Below are 19829 nucleotides of genomic sequence, written 5' to 3'. Positions count from 1 at the left end.
TGAGCTACATGCATTCTGTCTGGATTCCTGTCTGCAGATTCATAGAGCTTTACTAATTTAAGAAAGAAATGAGGCTGAAGGAACTTTGAATTGGCTGATCAATCTCATCTTTGGGTGAGAAAGAGTTCTAGCAGGACCCCCCTTCCCTCTTCTTATCCCCACAGCCTCTGCTTCCTTAAAACAACCCTGAGGGACATGCAGACAGATATTTTCAAGTTCGGGTGAGGCAGCTTGGTTCAAGCAAGGCTACTGGACTGCACACGCTGAGCTTTCAAGGTTGTCCGGCCAAGAGGGGACTGGTTTATTCCTTGGGCCAGGCAATTCCTTCAGGCCTGTGGGTTTCCTGCATGTGTGAAATGGATGTAACACGACTCAAAGCTTCTCTTGGAGCTGTGTCCCATGACCTCATCTACCACTGCCTGTGCACATGGGGTGAAGTGCTCCCTCCAGGCGCTGAAGGGTAATGTTGAAGCACTTGAGCTGGGACTCAGGAACAAGTCTTGGGAGGATTTTTAGGAAAGGAGCCAAGTCTTTTAGCTACCATGCATGGCAATAATTCAGTTCATTATATCCACCCACTGTTTATTGAGTAATTGTCTACATTTTGAGCCAGAATCCAAGAATCCCCCAGACTCCTTAGAGAAGCCTCAGTTTCCTCCATTAACATCCCATCTATCCCTTTCGTTTAAGGCCTAGATCCGTGGTATGGAACCGGCAAGGGTCCTGAAATTGATGGGTCTGGGTTGAAATCTCATCTCTACTCTTGTCGCCTTGCAAGCACTGTGGCTTTGGGCAAGTTGCTTAGTCTCTCGAAAGTTTATTTTCCCCACATTTAAAATAAGAATAATAATGCCAGCCTCATGGGGTTGTTTTCGAGTAGGGTTGCTAAATTTAGCAAATGAAAATATAGACACCCAGTTAAATTGGAAGGTCAGACAAACAACAAATATTGTCTTAGTATTATTAGTATGTCCTAAATATTGCACAGGACATACTAATTGCTAAAAAATTATTTGTTTATTATCTGACCTTCCAATTAACTGGGTGTCCTGCATTGTACCTGACAACCCTATTCTTGTGGCCAAAATAGAGGGATTTATCTGAAAGCCCCTGACCATGGCTCAATGAGTACTCTTTCCTCTGTACCTTCCTCTCCCAGGGAGGGCTGCATGATTAGTTGCTTCCCATTTTCATGGCAGGGGAAATAAAGACTCTGTGACCAGGTTGGTGGAAGAACGGTGAGGATGCTCAGTTAGAGGGGGGACATCTCCACGGGAAGAGTAAGAGAAGACAGAAGACATGAAGGCTGGCATGAGCTAAACCTCTAGCAAATAGTGCCCCTTGGTCCTGTGTGCCTTTAACACACTCTGCTTGCTCTCTGCAAGCCTGTCAGAGGAGGTGACACCTTGGGGCCATGAGGCGCCCAGATGGGGATGCTGACCCCAGGGAAACCCCAGCTAGGCATGACCATTCATAGGCTTCAAAGGCCAGCTGTTGTGTTAGACAGAGGGACTTTCCTGGAGGTGATTTTTACAAAGAAGGGGTAAAGGGGACTGGGTGCCCCAGGGGCCTTACTGTGACTCGGGGGAAACCCGGGGTAGAGCTGACAGTGGCCCGTCCTTCTGCTCCTTTCTGTGGCTCCACCCCCAAACTCGAATCCCCTCTGACTTCAGCTCCCCCCGCTCATGGGGTGGAGATGGACAGGTGGCAGGTCACACTCTGGCCTTTGTGTGCATCGCAGGCTGCTCCAGTGCCCCCACAACCTCAGGGTGTCATTTTCTTTTTCTGATCATCCGAATTCCGGGTGAGGAGCTCAGCTGTCGTCGGCTTCAGGGAATTTTTCCACCAGGATTGAAATCGGGGCCAAGAAAGTGTGGGCATGCAGAAGGCATTCTTTCTACTATTCAGATGTGCTTTCTCTTTAGTTTGGGCACTAGAAAAGGCTGCCTTTACCCAGAGTCCCAGAAGAAAGTTTTGAATTTCATTATGGTGAAAAAAACACACGAAGAGAGGTCCTAACCTCTGCCACATTTTCCCCATCCCTCCTTTAAAAAATTTAGACAACACTTTAACATATATTATTTAAAGTTAAGAAAAATAAAATTAATTCAAGCCATGCCCAGTGCAAAAGGAAAAAAAAAAGGAAAAGGAAAAGGAAAATTTGAAGGGAGACCTCTATCTCTAGTCTCTACTTAAGGATCACAGTCAGCTTGTTATTTTTATTTTGGAAGAGATGATGTAACAATTGACACTTACTAAATCATTTTCTTTAACTTAATATACTTTCTAAAATTTTTAATTCATCCTAAGAAAGAGTATCTTTAAATGTAGGATTTGATGTGCTATATATATTTCCCCCTTAACATATGAAGATAAACATATGCTATTAAAAATTTAAAATGCTCATCTGTGTATCATTTAAAACACTTTCAGAAACACAGTTCTTGAATAACTTCATGAAGTTATTTGAAGCCAGAAATTCCTATCTATCACCCAGTTAACAATAGGCAGATTTAGTGAGACGTTTACTCCATTCTGGAACATGCACTTTGCACGTAGTAGCTCATTAGTCCTCCCAGGAACTCTATAAAGAGGGTGTTTTTATTGGCCCCATTTTACAGATAAGGAAACTAAGACCGAGAGAGGTAAAGTCAAGGTCATATCGCTGGTAAGTGAAAGTCAGATTTAAAACAGAGCAGGCTGAGGTCAGAGTCCATGCAAACCCCCTCCCTCCCTTTCTAACCTCTTAGGAAAAACAAAACGAATAAAACAACAGGTATTGATACCACCACTTGCCAGGAGAACAGCAGGCAACAGTTCTGTTGAAGAAAGAGTGTGTTCAGAATGCAACGGTAAGAGCGTCCTTCCCATAACTTCTCATGCATTGCATGCAGTTCCCAACTTGCAGGGTGGTTGGATTCTAAAAGTTGATTTAAAAGCAATTTCGCTGTCGCCTTGCTCTGTGCTCCAAGGCGCTTTGTACACACCTCTCCTATTACACTCAGCACGTTGTCCCTTGGTTGCGCTTACACGTCTCTCCCCTACAGGGCTCCAGCCTACTCAAAGCCAAGGGCCTTGCCTTATATTTCCTTTGGTATTCCCAGCACCCAGCACAGCGCCCAGCCCGCGAAGACCCGAAGTGTACACGTATTGTATTAAATTACAAGTCATTTGTTTGGAACTCAGCACACATTTCCCTAAAGAAATGCATTACGAATGGGAGTGGAAGCCTTGTGTTTCCAACCAGCCCACATGAGTTTATTGAACCTTTCTCCTAGTCTACCAAGAGTACTAATAAGTTATGCGTGGCCGTGGGTGGAGCGAGAGGTGCATGCGGAGATAGAAATCTTTCCCTCTCTTTCCTGGGTCAGACCTAGATGAAATTTCACATGGGTCATAGTTCATCTTTGACTCCCCACAAACTGCTCTTTTTTTCTATATCTCCCATCTATGGTCATCACTGTCTCCAGGCTTCCTACTCAATGTCAAGCTGTGGTCCCTTGCCCAAGTCCTCTCCGTTCTTTCCCCAAATAACCTACTTGACCCCCTTGCCGATCAAAATTCCTGTTTCCTGAATGCAGGAGAGCACAGTTGATGTCCAGGAGGAAATTCACAGATTAGCAAGAATTAACTCAATTCTTGCCAATCTGTGAATGATAGCCTCTAATATCCCTCCACCGCCACCTCACCCCCACCCCCAGTGCTAAGCCCGTGACAGTTTATAGCACAGTCATTAAAATTGTAGGATTTGGAGACAGATCTAGGTTTGAATACTGATTCTACTTCTAAGTTATGTGGCCTAGGGAAAGTAATTTAACTTCTCTAAGCCTCAGTTGTCTCATCTGCAAAATGGGAATAACTGTAGTTATAAAGAGAGCTAATACCTTGTTTTTTGTTTTTAAACATTTTTTAAGAATTTGTTTATTTATTTGTTTTTGGCGCATTGGGTCTTCGTTGCTGAGCGCGGGCCTTCTCTAGTTGCGGCGAGTGGGGGCTACTCTTCGTTGCCGTGTGCAGGCTTCTCACTGCTGTGCCTTCTCTTGTTGTGGAGCATGAGCTCTAGAGCACAGGCTCAGTAGTTGTGGCGCACGGGATTAGTTGCTCCTCGGCACGTGGGATCTTCCCGGACCAGGGCTTGAACCCGTGTCCCCTGCATTGGCAGGTGGATTCTTAACCATTGTGCCACCAGGGAAGTCCGTGGTTTTTTTTTTTTGTTGTTGTTCTTTGGGTTTTTTTGGCCGTACCAGGCGGCTTGTGGGAATCTTAGTTCCCTAACCAGGGATTGAACCAGCGCCCTCCGCAGTGAAAGTGTGGAGTCCTAATCACTGGACCGCCAGGGAATTCCTGAGAGCTAATACTTTAAAAACATTTAGTGTTATGTCACAGTGCGAAGGACTTGATTGACTTTATCTTTGCAGCAATCCCATGAGGTATATACTTTTATTATTAACTGTTATAAAGGCAAGTGATTCTTGAAAGAGAATTTAATGGTAAATTAATTATTATTTATTACCTGCCTTCCTTCTTCCAAAAAGGCTTTGAGGCAAAATGCTACATTGATAAAATTTCTGACAGCATGGATGGGAGAGGACAGTCATTCCCGGGAGGAGATTTTTTCAGGGCAAAGGGAACAGGGACTGCTGCTAGATCACCCATGGCTGAAAATTTATCCTGAGAGTCCATTCCCTTACATGGTTCCTGTTTCCACAGCTTCTTCCCTTCCTCTGCCTCTGAATGTGCCGAATCTGCAAGTGGTCCAAGTTTTTTTCTATCCCCTTTCTTTCTTTTTTAATTTTTTCACACAGCCTGTGGCAGCTGCAAGGTGGAGGGGACCAGGCGGGTGGCAGCAGCTGTTTGTATGTATGGGATCTCTGTAGTCTTTCTTTGTGAGTCAGGGGCTGTCTGTATATATCACAAGCTACCACCTGGCAAGATATTTCGTTCCATCTATGTTGTTTAAATGTTTCCTGGATGATGTCATGAATGCATACGGATGGGAGGAACTTCAAGATGTTAATTTTCAGCCCCTCATTGCCCTACACGGGGCATCCTAGGGCGATTTTCTCCTCTAGTTTAGGAGACAGCTTGAAATTTGCTTCCCATTTACCAGATGCGGAGATTTTAAAGCCAGTGGGGTAGGCATCTGAACAGAGGCCACAGTGTAGTCCTGGAAAACACTGAGCAGAAGCTAAGGGCAGAGGCAGGTGGCAGGCTCACCCCCTCGGGCCCCCTCAGTGATGTCCTGTTGATTGAGTAACTTCACTTCGCTGGGTCTCAGTTTCCTCTTCAGTCAAATAAGGAGGGTGGGCTGAATTATCTCTGGTCTCTCTGGAGATTTAGGACTCTGATTCTCTGATAAATTACCCAGGACAGATGGCTGTTCATCCTTTGTGACGCCACCCTAGGGATGGACAGTCCATGGTGACCCATGTAGGCCTGTTCAAATGTTTCCTTATCTTAAAACTGAGAAATTTCCCTTTATGCTAAATAAAAATTTCTTGTGATTTGAGCGTTTTCTTTTTTTTTTTTTTTGGTTGTCGTTGTTATTCGGACTTCTAAAAACATAGGTAGAATTCTACCTGTATTCCTATTTTATGGTGATACCTTTGTTATACATACAGTGACATGTCTGTTTTAACCTAGATGATGAGTTTTCGAAGACTTGATAGCAATGAAATTCTATTTTTATACGACATTTATATTTAAAAACTATTTCACATGTATCATTTCATTTGAACCTCAAACTAAAGATAAGAAGAGAAATTATACTCATTTTTATAAGAGGGACTTCCCCAGTGGTCCAGTGGTTAAGGCTGTGTGCTCCCAATGCAGAGGGCCTGGGTTCGATCCCTGGTCAGGAAACTAGATCCTGCGTGCTGCGACTAAAACTCGGCGCAGCCAAATAAATAAATAAATATTAAAAAGAAAAAAAAGAATTTAAATATTTATAAGTGAAGAGATTCAGGATGAATAAACCTAAATTCCTTGAACAATATTTCATCTTACAATTACTAAGTGAAAGAGTCAGGACCCAAACCCAGGTCTTTACTCAGAGTCTAGCACTCAGGCCATGAGAACTCATTAATTTAAGACAGCACCACCAGCCGACGCACCAGCTCCCCCTGCTTGAGTTTCTGCTGTGTCCCGGGTACACTACTAGGTGCTTTTTATACAATATCTCGAATCCTTGAAACAGCTATGCGATTGAAGTATTATCACACTCATTGAGAGATGACAAAAATTGAAGTTCACAGAGGTTAAGTATTAAGTAACCGCCTGCTGGCTAATGTGCGCTGAAAGCAAAATTCAAACCTAAACCCATTCTTTTGACAGCGCTGCCTTTCACTTAAATACACATTGCCTAAAATGAGACCCAATATAGTTTAATCTTCAGGATTTTTTTAAGGCCACATGAATTATGGTTCCCTGAAAGTACAGTCAACAGAAATGACACACTGATTGAATCCCATTCAGCCAGCTGGAATCTCACTCAGTTGCCCTTGATTTTTCCTGTCGTATATCACTCTGCTTCTTGGGCTTTTTTTTTCTAGACTTTTTTCCCATTTTTTCAAAAATATTTTTTCTTCCTTTTTTTTCCTGCATCCTCTTAAATTGTCTCTACTTTAATTTTAAGAGATTGGCATTTAAAGTGAGTGTGGCATTCTTAGTTAGAACTCGGATGATGACCAGTGGAAGAATGAGATTTTAGTTTGCCCCCTCCTTCCCATATTCTGGATCACATGTCCCAAGATCATTTTTTTGTCTTTTATAAATGTATTTATTTATTTTTGGCTGCATTGGGTTTTCGTTGCTGCACAAGGGCTTTCTCTAGTTGCGGCGAGGGGGGGGGCTACTCTTCATTGCAGTGTGCAGGCTTCTCATTGCTGTGCCTTCTCTTGTTGCAGAGCTCGGGCTCTAGGCATGCGGGCTTCAGTAGTTGTGGCACACGAGCTTAGTAGTTGTGGCTAGAGGGCTCTAGAGCGCAGGCTCAGTAGTAGTGGCGCACGGTCTTAGTTGCTCTGCGGCATGTGGGATCTTCCTGGGCCAGGGCTCGAACCCGTGTCCCCTGCATTGGCAGGAGGATTCTCAACCTTGCAGCCACCAGGGAGGTCCCTGTCCCAAGATCATTTTAAGTTTATTCGTAATCTATTTTCCTGGCATTTTACCTAGCTAACCCTTGCCCATTTTGTATCTACATAACTTTTTGCCTATTCTTAAACACTCTAACTCCATCTGTGAAACGGGGATAATGTGTACAGTGTGGGGAACATGGTCAATAATTATGTTGCATCCTTGTACGGTGACAGATGGTAACTAGAGTAATTGTGGTGATCATTTTGAAATGTACAGAAGTATCGAATCACTATGTTGTACGAATAGGAACTAACACAGTGCTGTAGGTCAGTTAAACTTCAAAAACAAACAAACAAGCAAACTCAGAGAAAAAGAGATTAGGTTTGTGGTTACTAAAGGTGGGAAGTGGGGTGGGGAGGGGGAACTGGATGAAGGCTGTCAAAAGCTGCAAACTTCCAGTGAGAAGATAAATGAGTCCTAGGGATGTAACGTACAACATGATAAATACGGTCAACGCTGCTGTACATTAGGTATGAAAGTTGTTAAGAGAGTAGACCCTCAGAGATCTCATCACAAGGAGAAGCGTTTTTTTCTATTTCTTTAACGTGGCATCTGAATGAGAAGATGGGTGTTCACTAAACTTATTGTGATAATCATTTCACGACGTGTGTGAGTCAAATCATCGTGCTGTACAGTGTAAACTCATACAGTGCTACGTGTCAGTTATATCTCAATAAAACTGGAAGGAAAAACAAAGGAATGAGAATAATGATTTCTGTCCTGTCCACATTTCACAGACTTGATGATGTTCCATCAAACAATAGGTAGGGAAAGCACTTGGAAAAGTATAAAGAACCATGGGCATAGAGAATTATAGTATATTTTGCTTTTGAAAAGCTTAAACTGTAGAAATGGAGCTAAATAATCAGGATTGTTCAGTGAGGCAAAGATTTGGATGTCCTGGGTTTATTTATTAGTTATGTGTAATATATACTAATTATATAAAATAATTAAATCATTTTAAAAGGACTATATGCATTATTCAGAGTACTGTCCTTTTCAGGCCATACACTGACATGGTTCAGGGTTGCTTAAACAGAGGATTGATGTCTTCTCTGTTTCTCCCCACATCTCCCCGGTTTTTTGCCTGTAGACTCTTGGCTGATCTCCTACAAACCCCACACCTGGTATTACTATGTACCCTGCGTTAGCCTTCTCTTTCAGAAGTCCCCACGTTTCCTGGTATAAGGAAACATTTTTTAAATGTTAACTCTTTCTGTGCAGTTCTACGATAATAATGAACTGCTGGCAACCACTGACTGAGAAAATACTCAATGACAAAAGGATATTACACATTCAGAACACCCTTTCAATGGGTTTATACTTAATCCATTACAACTGCATCCAAATGCTTTTAGAAAATACACAGACATATCTGAGTCATTATTCCACCAGGCATGTATATGAGCACTCAGTAGATATTTGTCAAATAAAGGCATGGATAAGAAGAGAATGAAACTGTGCAGGCAATGCTTGTGGTATCTGTGGATTTGTGACCCTTTTGTCATAACTCCATCCCCAACCCCTGCCCTGGGGGGAGAGCTCAGAGCTTGGAAACCCCTTGAATGTTTTCCCAAATACCCAGTATACAGTAGGCACTCAATTGTTGTGTCCTGAATGTATGTATGAATGAATGTTACTCTTGCCTCTTAATTAGATTACAATTTTGAGGATAGCAAGTACATTGCAGGCCCTTCTGTATCGTCAGCAGAACCCAACCTTGTACTGAGAGAAAGCTGCCAGCTTTCAAATAAACCAGGAACTTGATTAGTATCACCTACCAACAGATGCATTTCTGAAGGACCTTATTAAAAAGGAAACATCTAAAATTTAAACTACCAACAGGGAATAGAGATGTCTTTGATTCCAGAAAACTTGTGTTTCTCTGCTAGGTAAATGAAAGAAAGTATGGAGTTAGAAAATCACGAGGAGATGGGACAGGGCCTACGAAGCAGTGCTGTTGGCTTGAAGGCAGGAAAAGCACAGAAACCTCATCCTTTGAAGCCTGCCTCAGTCTCTGCTGAGTAATTTAAGGCCGCATCAGAGAGGAGGCAATGTGACCAGAACACTCCTGGGTGGAGACTGAACTGGCAGAAGAAATGGTTAGTTTATCACGTCTTGAAGTGGCAGTGGCAAAAAGCAATTTACTGATTCATAAATCACGAACTAAACCATATTACATATTTTTATGGCCTATGTGACATCAAGAATTCATTAGAGGATTCACTCACCTCAACAACGCTGGATAGAGCAGGCCAATCATGTTAAAGAGAAACTCTTAATACGGGTTCTTCTTGGAGGCTTGCGTGAAATCAAACACTGCAGAGAGAGCCTTGTGCACCCTGAATCTGGTGCCCGCTTCACCTTGCAGCAAAGGAAGTGAAAGTGTCAAACAAAGAGAAGAAAGTCAACATTCTGTCTGAGGGGAAAAATGCAGACACAAGCATTTTTTTTTTTTTTTTTTTTTTTATGGGGTGGAGGGTTCGGAAGTGCTTTGATTATAGAGGATCGCTGTAAAGGGAAACAAGAAATCATCTTTCCTAGTTCTTGTTTTTCCTGGGCTTATCCTGAAATCTGAAGCCTGATTTTTATATATAAATGCAACCTGCAAAACAAATTACCAAACGGAAAAAGGACAGAAGTGATGCTACAGCTGCTTTAGGTTAATTTGATGTTCTTTCATGTTTCGGAACTGCCTTGGTATTCCTGACCTCAGTTCTTTCTGTTGAATTGAAATCGTTGGGTGAATTGGATTCCCCAATCCTAGACAGAGCCTTAACCATAGAATTGTAAGAAAAACAATCACAGAATTGTAAAACGTAATTGACATTGAATGTGTGACTAACTGAAGAAAAAGAATGAATGAATTAGCAGTGTGATCTCGGTCAAGGCACTCGACCTCTCTGGTCCTTTCTAACTCTGCTTAAGTAACTTCATGCAGATCTTGGACCAGTGGCCCTTGCCATAGGGTGACCAACCTGTCCCAGGCTTTGTCGGCTTTAGCACGGAAAGTCCCACATCTTGGGAAACCCCTGATACAGGTAGACTGGGACAGTGGTTACCCTGGGCCTCTGTGACCCTTGCTATGTTCCAGGGTACACTAATGATCCAACTCTTGGGCCTTGAGCTGTCCTGTCCTGCATCTGTCACTCCACCTTATCAATGAGGAGTGGATTGTGGTGTGTCACAGACACTAATAATCGTTTTTGCAAATTCATCTTCCCTTCTCACCTCCTTCCTTGTTGGCAGAGTCCTGATTTTATTCTTTTGTTCACCTACTGAGTGGCCCAGAAAAGGTGACCGTAACCCCAGTTCTCCAAGATGGGGGTGGATCTTGATTAATCTAATCCAAGCATGCAATTCTAGTCTCCTTGCCAGAGACTGAGTTAGCAGGGGAACGTGGTATGCACTGGTATGGCATTAATAGTTGTTAAAACTTTGAATGCTTTGTAATGGTTGGTAAAGAGATGTTGCCCAAGGGCTCTGGCTCCTGCCCCAGGATTTCTGTGCTAAACCTCTCCCTTTCAGCTACTAAAGGGTTAATGTCTAGCAGCACTGGGGGCTCCCTGGACTCTAGCTCCAGGTCTCTTGCTTTGTTGGTTCACTGCCCTTTCCTTTGTGTGTTATATATTTTATAGAATATCTTGCCTGTATGTGAGCTAATTCTGGGGACGGGTGGCAGCAATAAGAGCTCCATCCAGGGCTTCCCTGGTGGAGCAGCGGTTGAGAGTCCGCCTGCTGATGTGGGGGACGCGGGTTCGTGCCCCGGTCCGGGAGGATCCCACATGCCGCGGAGTGGCTGGGCCCATGAGCCATGGCCGCTGAGCCTGCGCGTCCAGAGACTGTGCTCGGCAACGGGAGAGGCCACAGCAGTGAGAGGCCCGTGTACTGCAAAAAAACCCAAAACAAACAAAAAAAAGAGCTCCATCCACTTTCCTGAGGACAGTGGTCCCAGCGGCCGCTACCAGGGTCCCCGGTCCTGGGTCATGGTATGGTCTCAGTGCTGGTATCCACAGCAGCAGGTGCAGTGGTTCTGTGCCAGCCCAGTTCTACTGTGTCATTCTGGGCACAGCCTTTAAGCCTCACAGTGCCCTGGTTTTTCAGGGGATACAACCTTTTGATCAATTCCTTTTCTGCTTAAATCACTATGTCAGTTAGCTTTCATATGCCCCACGCTACCCCAAACTTAGTGATGTAAAACAATAACCATTTATCTAGCTGTGGGTCATCAATCTGAACTTGGCTCAGCTGGGCTCAGCCATGTATCTGCAGACAGCTGCTGGGGTGGCTGGAATGGGCCTATCTGGAGTGACCTCAGCTGCGAAGGCTCGTTTCTACTCCATGTGACCTGTCATCCTCCAGCAGATGACTCCTCCAGGGACTTGATCACACAGTGATCATATACTGATCCCATAGTGAAGGCAGCCTTCCGAGGGAAAGGGAGCGGAAGAGTACAAGGGCTCCTGAGGCCCAGAACTGGCATGGTGTCACTTCTGCCTCATCCCATTGGTCAAAGCAAGTCACAAGCCCAGACCAGATTCAAGGGCTGGAGAAATAGTCTCTGCCTCTTGAGAGTGTGAGTGTAGATATAGGAAGGGTAGGATATGGAGACATCTTTGCCAGTTACCACAATCATCCAGAGCTTGTATTTGGTGCTCCAACTGGCACAGCATGGTGGAAGATCGGGGCAAAGGAGACAGAATGGGGCCCCTTTCTCCTCAATAGACTCAGGAACACTGTGGGGAACCAGGTGGATCTGTCTAAGCCTGCTCAATTCTAGGAGTAAAGGCCTGGCTTGAGAGAGATGCATGCTACGAAAAACCATCAGGCGCTACATCGATTTCCTCAGGTTTAGATGTGGTGGTGTATGATTCATCCACACTCTCTGCCCTTCTGCCCTGGCAATCAGGACTGTTCTAGATGACAGCTCCTCCAGCAACCTTCTCACAGAGAAGGACAGACCCTCTCTTCTTATCCCTAAACCCACTACGGACACATAGTCGAGTGAGAACTAAACTGATGTTCTTTGAAACTCTTGAGGTTTGAGGTTGTTTTTTCCTGCATCATTAACTATCCTATCCTGACAGACGAAGTATTTAATGAAGTACCAGTCCTGAGGAACATTGCAAAAAGAAGAGTTTTGTGAGTAAATAAATTTGGGGACAATGAGAAACTGTTAATTTTCCTTTGGTGTTTATTCTCTTTTTGCATTTTGGTGATAGAATGCTCTGAGTTTTGGCCTGATGCTTTAGTACCTAACCAGAGACTGCATCTCTTAGCTTCCTTTGTATCTGTGTCCGTATGGCTGAGTTCAGGCCAGTGGGATGTAAGCACAAACGATGGTGTAATTCCATGTTATCTCCTTAAAGGGAAAACCTCTTGCCCTAAACTCTCTCTTTCGATTTCCCCTGCCTGAGAAATGGTAACCACTGGTGCCATCTTGGAAGCCATGTGTTGAGACTGGAAGAGACTTGGGCCACTCTCTGTATTGATAAATCAAAGAGAAATTAACTTCTACTTTGGCCCTTGTATTTTAGAGTCTCTTTGTTATGGCAGCCTAAGGTGGACCACAGCTAATATCACACTATATCTTCCCCTTGGAGATTCATTTGAAATATACTAAAGATTCAGAGATGTGTGGTAGTAAAGAAATTTGTTCGAATCTTATTTACTGAGGGAATGCCTCATTTTTGTGGAACATTTATTGATATCACAGAGACAACTTTAAAGTAAATTTGCTTTGGGAGAAGTATTGAAATAGGCTCATCTTGGTAGCCATGGAAGACCGTGGAGTTATCATTTCTAATGACTGTAAATAAAGGGCATGACACCACCCACCCCCAACTCCTCAACTCAGCTTCCATTGCTTTCTTCTTGGAAAAGCAGGCATGTAGTAGAAAAAGCAGGAGAGTGAATGACAACAAGCCTGGACTGGAATTAAGGCTCTGTGACCTTGGGCATCCTCCTTCACCTCTCCAGGCCTCTGTGTCCTCATTTGTAAAATGAGAATACCTATATCTACTTCACAGTGTTGTTTGAATCCTGAATTTAAAAGCAGCTGGCATGCAAGTGTCTCTATCCCTCTTCCTATTCCCCCCTGCTTTACCATGAAATTTCTTTCAGGGTCTCATAATCCTTCTAAAGAAGAAGTTCACTCTCAGGTCTCCTGTAAACCCTCCCCTCTCAGGTAAAAGTAAAAGTGAAAGTGAAAGACACGATCAGTAAGATGAATGTTTTTTCTTGTATTATCTGAATTCTAAAAGCGGTTAAAGAGAGAGAGAGAGAGAATGAATAAGTAAGTCTTAAAAGTCACAAGGAAGGAAAAGCATTAGATCCCTTTTGGGCTGTAGGATACTCAGAAAGAGAAATGACTTTTAGGTCCTTATCTTTCAAGGATATGAATGACCTTAGGCAAGTAGTGAAGAATCAGATCTGCTTGTGGGTTTTCCCGGTTAAGCCAAGGATGACACATGGTCTTAGAATTCAAGTTAATTAGGAATAATTCAAAGTGTATTGACTTGGCAGAATTCTCTTTAGTTACCGGTCTACATATCAAGGGAAAATGGAGGCAGCAAATTGAGCCAGGAGGACTCTTACATTGGAAACTCCATGAGGGTGAGCTTGGTGCCTTCCCCTCACTCTTTCCTCCTCTGCAGAGGCCAGCATGGTGTTCTGTGTACAAGGAACATTCAAGCATCCTCACCGACTACCTTTTCCTCAGGAATATGGAGGGTCAAACTCTTCAAAGGGAACTTTTATTTTAAGAATTTTGGGGTTGTGGGATTAAGAGATACAAACTACTATGTATAAAATAGACAAGCAACAAGGATATACTGTATAGCACAGGGAATTATGCCCATTATCTTATAATAACTTTTAATGGATTATAATCTGTAAAAATATTGAATCACTATGCTGTATACCTGAAACTAATATGATATTGTAAATCAACTATATTTCAATAAAAATTTTTTTTTAAATTTGGGGGAGGGGACTTCCCTGGTGGTGCAGAGGTTAAGAAGCCGCCTGCCAATGCAGGGGACACGGGTTCGAGCCCTGGTCCGGGAAGATCTCACCTTGCCGTGGAGCAACTAAGCCCATTCACCACAACTACTGAGCCTGTGCTCTAGAGCCTGTGAGCCACAGCTACTGAGCCCGTGTGCCACAACTACTGAAGCCCACGAGCCTAGAGCCCATGCTCTGCAACAAGAGAAGCCACCACAATGAGAAGCTCATGCACCGCAATGAATAGTAGCTCCCGCTCACCGCAACTAGAGAAAGCCCGTGCCCAGCAACGAAGATCCAATGCAGCCAAAAATAAATATAAATTTATTTAAAAAAAAAAAAAGAATTTGGGGGAGGGTGTACAGGCAACAGAAACCAAAGCTAGCTATGTTGAGGAGAAATGGAATTTATCTGAAGGATACAAGGGAAGCTCATCAAATCTAAGGAACTAGAACAACCAGGCCTTGAAAAGAGCAGAACCAAGGCAACCCCAGATCCTCAGCAGTGACAGCTGGGGAGCTAGCCATCTAAAGCACTGCTGTGATGTGAGAGGGAGTGTGATAGGTCCAATCTCAAACAGGATTTAATCTTTTTAAAAAAATAATAATAAAATTAGGGTTATTGAGTTTGATATAGCAAAGAAAGTACACCCCAGAGGATATCCCAAGAAAGCTGGAGTGGGGAGGCCTCTTCTAAGATTTTAGATTGTGGTAGAGGGTTTTAAGGAGGGATTAAATAAAGGAGAGATGGTTACCTATTAGACGCTGTGAAGAAATCATGGCAGTTTAGTGACTGGATTTTTAAATAAATTTTATCTACAAAACAGTAGTCTAAAAGTGGGGCTATTGTATTGGTTATCCAAAAAAAGGGGGTATTTAGTTATTTTTGTGGTTGCTATGGCCTTCTATCACACTGCAAATATGATTCTAATGTAGACTTTTCTGAGCTTCATGGTTTGGCCTCCTGCAATGCTATTGTTGTTTGTTTGTTTGTTTGTTTACATCTTTATTGGAGTATAATTGCTTTACAATGGTGTGTTAGTTTCTGCTTTATAACAAAGTGAATCAGTTATACATATACATATGTTCCCATATTGTTGAGATGGAGATCTCTGGGAGATTTTCGCCATTTGATATTATGTGGAGCTGGGAGGTCTCTTGTGGACCAGTGTCCTGAAGTTGGCTCTCCCACCTCAGAGGCACAGCACTGACTTCTGGCTGCTGCACCAAGAGCCTTTCATCCACACGGCTCAGAATAAAAGGGAGAAAAAGTGGAAGGAAAGAATAAGTAGAAGTAGAAAGAAAGGAGGGAGGGAGGAAGGAAGGAAGGAAGGAGGGAAGGAAGAAAAAAAAGAAAGAAAGAAGAAAAAAAGAAAATAGAAAGAAAGATAATAAAGTTATTAAAATAAAAAATAAGAGAAAAAAATTAAACAAACAAACAAAAAAACAAAGAAAAAAACGGATAGAACCCTAGGACAAATGGTGGAAGCAAAGCTATACAGACAAAATCCCACACAGAAGCATATACATACACACAAAAAGAGGAAAAGGGGAAAAAATCATAAATCTTCCTCTCAGAATCCACCTCCTCAATTTGGGATGGCTCGTTGTCTATTCATGTATTCCACAGATGCAGGGTACATCAAGTTGATTGTGGAGCTTTAATCCACTGCTTCTGAGGCTGCTGGGAGAGATTTCCCTTTCTCTTCTTTGGTCTCACAGCTCCCGGAGCTCAGCTTTGGATTCTGCTGTGTTCACGCCACCAACCCCAGTCTTCTCCCGGCGCTCCGACCGAAGCCCGAGCCTCAGCTCCCAGCCCCGCCCGCCCCGGCGGGGGAGCAGACAAGCCTCTAGGTCTGGTAAGTGCCGGTAGGCCCTGATCCTCTGTGCGGGAATCTCTTCGCTTTGCCCTCTGCACCCCTGTTGCTGCGCTCTCCTCCGCGGCTCTGAAGCTTTCCCCCTCCGCCACCCGCAGTCTCCGCCCGCGAAGGGGCTTCTAGTGTGTGGAAACTTTTCCTCCTTCACAGCTCCCTCTCACTGCTGCAGGTCCCGGCCCTATCATTTTGTCTCTGTTTATTCTTTTTTCTTTTGCCCTACCCAGGTACGTGGGGGATTTCTTGCCTTTTTGGAGGTCTGAGGTCTTCTGCCAGCGTTCAGTAGGTGTTCTGTGGTAGTTGTTCCACGTGTAGATGTATTTCTGGTGTATCTGTGGAGAGGAAGGTGATCTCCACCTCTTACTCTTCCGCCATCTTCCCAGAAGCCCAGGATTTACTCTTGATCAAGAAACTGTGACCAAGGCAATGTGACTTAGGGGATAGTGCCTAGAGATTGAGGATTTACTGTGAACCTTGCAGCCACCCACAGAACTGCCTGTGAAAGACTTTGCATGCGTTATCTTTTGTGCATAACAAACTGTCTCAAAACTGTTTAAAACAACAACTATTTTACTTGCCCTTGATTCCATGGGTCAGCAATTTGGTCTGGGCTTAGCTGGGTGGTTCATCTGTTGGTTTCACTTCCAGTCAGTCTCATGGCTGCAGGTATCTGGTAGCTTACCTGAGGCTGGATGGTCCAAAATGGTTTCACTCACATGTCTGGAAGTTAGTGTTTGTTACCAGCAGGGAAAGCCTACTGTTATTCCATGTGACTTCTCATCGTCTAGTATGCTACTCTGAGCTGCTTCACCTGGTGTTCTCAGGGAAGCAAGAGAGGGCAGACCCCAGTGTGCCTCTGTCTACATCACATTTGCTATTGACCTATTGGTCAAAGTGAATCACACAGCTAAGCCTAGAGGCAAAGGAGTCAAGAAATAAATTCTTATCTCATGATGGGAGGAGGAGCAAAATCGTATTACAATGAAGAATGCATACAGGGATTACAGACATTTATGGCCACTTTTTGCACTCTACTCCACTTTATATTGACCTCTACATATTCCCTAAAGCATTAATTAATTTAAAAAATAATTAATTTAAAATTAATTAAAAATAATTAATTTAAATAATTTATTTTAAATAATTAATTTAAAATAATTAAAAAATCTTTTCATTTTTTACTTAAAAAGTAATTAATTTAAAATAATTAATTTAAAATAATTTTAAAATTAATCAAATTAATAATTAATTTAAAATTAATATAATAATTAATTAAAATCTTTTCTTTTTTTTACTTAAAAAGTATAACAGCCTTCTTAAAGTAATAAATTTAATCTATAGGAAGATTTCATTGTGATCAGAAATCCCAACTCCATAATTTTCTGAGTAAATCTGAAATGTGAGAATAGTAAAAGAGACTGGATAAATCCTTAGTCTGATGTTTGCAACTCGTTCTCATGCGTTTTTGAAAAGCAATTTAATAATTAATTTAAAATTAATATAATAATTAATTAAAAATCTTTTCTTTTTTTTACTTAAAAAGTATAACAGGCTTCTTAAAGTAATAAATTTAAACTATAGGAAGATTTCATTGTGATCAGAAATCCCAACTCCATAATTTTCTGAGTAAATCTGAAATGTGAGAATAGTAAAAGAGACTGGATAAATCCTTAGTCTGATGTTTGCAACTCGTTCTCATGCGTTTTTGAAAAGCAATTCTTTTTCACCTGATATTCCTAACACCAGATTGCCAACTTGACCTTAGATTCTATTAAAGACAACAGTAGTCATTCCTTGAATACTTATTGTGTACAGATGCTTTTGTACAACATTTTTAAGTCTCACAATGCTCTGTGAAGTAGGAATTCTTATTCCCATTTTATGGCTGAGGAACTGCAGCCCACAGGCTTACCTCCTGCTTCCATTACAGAAGTTGTTCATATCAGAAACGGGATTTGAATTCAGGTGTGAGTCCTTGGGCCCTGTCTCTGACCTTCTTGGCCTCTCAGTAATATTTGTGTCCAGGAGAGACTCTGACTTACATGGATGACATGGTGAAGAAACACCCACCGTGCTGTCTTTTCAATTTGGTCAATTTTGTGAATGGAGAGAAAATGTCAGTGTGCCAAAGGTCAAATGGAACTTCTTTTCTCCACACCTTCATTGAAGAAACCTCTGGGCTTTCCAGCCCTGACCTTCAACCTTCACTATGGAAGTTGTTATATGCTTAAAAAGCGTTCCTTACTCTGACCCTCTTTAAAAAAAGGTGAGGAGCTCAATGACTCAGAGGGTACATGGGCCTCAGGTTGACTTTTGGGTCCCTTGCTCCGCATTTCACCTTGAGGGCTGAAGGGCTGAGGAAAAAATGGAAATGGTATTTTATTGGTCACTGTTTGGTAACTGTAGGAGTTAGTTGAAAATGGTCAAAACGTATAATTTTTGTTTAATGATTGGAATAAATCCATTTGAGGAAATGATTGGTACAAATACATACACGCATGTGTATTTCTCTCTCATTTCCAATGGATTCAGATCCATATGTTTGCTGGGAGGTATTTGGAACATGGTTTGCATTTTCCCCTGTAAATGATATTCCACAAAATAATTAGTTTCCAAACCTGTCTGTGGTTTAACTCAATGTTCTTTAAGCTCAGCCTGCTTTTCAAGGCATCCAGGCTCCATTTCCAAACCACATTCTGTGTTCAGGTCCAGATCAAATCAGGAAACATACCCATTTGGGAACCAGAAGCTCCTTTGGCTTCAGCTGGAAGGGGTGTGTTGTGGGTGTGGTTAGGGGCAAAGGGCAAAGGGCAGACAGGAAAACAGAGGGACCACACAATGCTTTTTGGGTAAATTCCTAAGGGAACTAACATCCATCAAGTACCTGTGATATGCCAGGTCCCGCCCAAGGTATTTGTCAAATGACCCCATTTTCTCCTCCCAATAGTCCAGTGAGGTGGGCATAATTATCGCATTTATTCCATTTTACAGGTGCAGACTTACCCAAAGAACTTGCCTAAGGTCCCAAATCCGGTAAGCAGCAAAGTCAGAACTTGAACTCTGATCTCTTTCCTTCCAAAGTCTTTGTTGTTTCTGTTCCCCATGCACGGTTGGTCTATTGTCAGAGTGGAAGGTAGCTCTTAAATTTTTTGTGCACTGACAAGAGAGAAGGTATGAACTCTGGGTCAGTATCTGAGCAGGATTTCTGAACTGAGGAAGGAGTTAGCAGGAATGGAGGAGTGTCAAGGAAGCGCTGAATACTTCCACCTCCTTTGTTCACTCACAAGGTGTTCCTTCGGTAATTGTTCATAAGTTGGGGCAGTTCACATTACTCTCTTGACTTAATAAGTGCATGAGTACCAATCTGACGGTCTGACGGTGGTCAGCACATTCATTCTACTCTTTTCAATTTCTCAAGCTCTGTGTCATGAAGAAGTGAACAAAGATAAAGCATGAATTAGTAATTATGAAACTGGAACATGAATTCAGAGCAGTCTGGGTTCAAGTCCCAGATACAGTCCTTACAAGCTGTGTGAGCCAAAATGTCCTTGATTGAAATATTGGGATAAGAGCTATATAGAGAGGTTATGGGGTCATTGCAAGGATTAATTAAGATAATATATGGCAAGCACTTAGCATAGTTAATCCAACTTAGTAAGCATTCATTCAATGCCGGAGAGCCATTTGGGCTCAATCATTTACTAGCTGTGGGATCTCATGCAAATTTACCAGTTGGGAGAGACTAGATCCTGCTGCTGTAACAACAATCTGGAAACATCAGTGGTTTACCACACAGCAGAGAAACAGGGCTTGGTCA

The sequence above is a fragment of the Neophocaena asiaeorientalis genome, unplaced genomic scaffold (assembly GCF_003031525.2).
Source record: "Neophocaena asiaeorientalis asiaeorientalis breed wild unplaced genomic scaffold, Neophocaena_asiaeorientalis_V1.1 scaffold397, whole genome shotgun sequence".
Classification (NCBI taxonomy): domain Eukaryota; kingdom Metazoa; phylum Chordata; class Mammalia; order Artiodactyla; family Phocoenidae; genus Neophocaena; species Neophocaena asiaeorientalis.
This window is presented reverse-complemented; position numbering follows the sequence as displayed.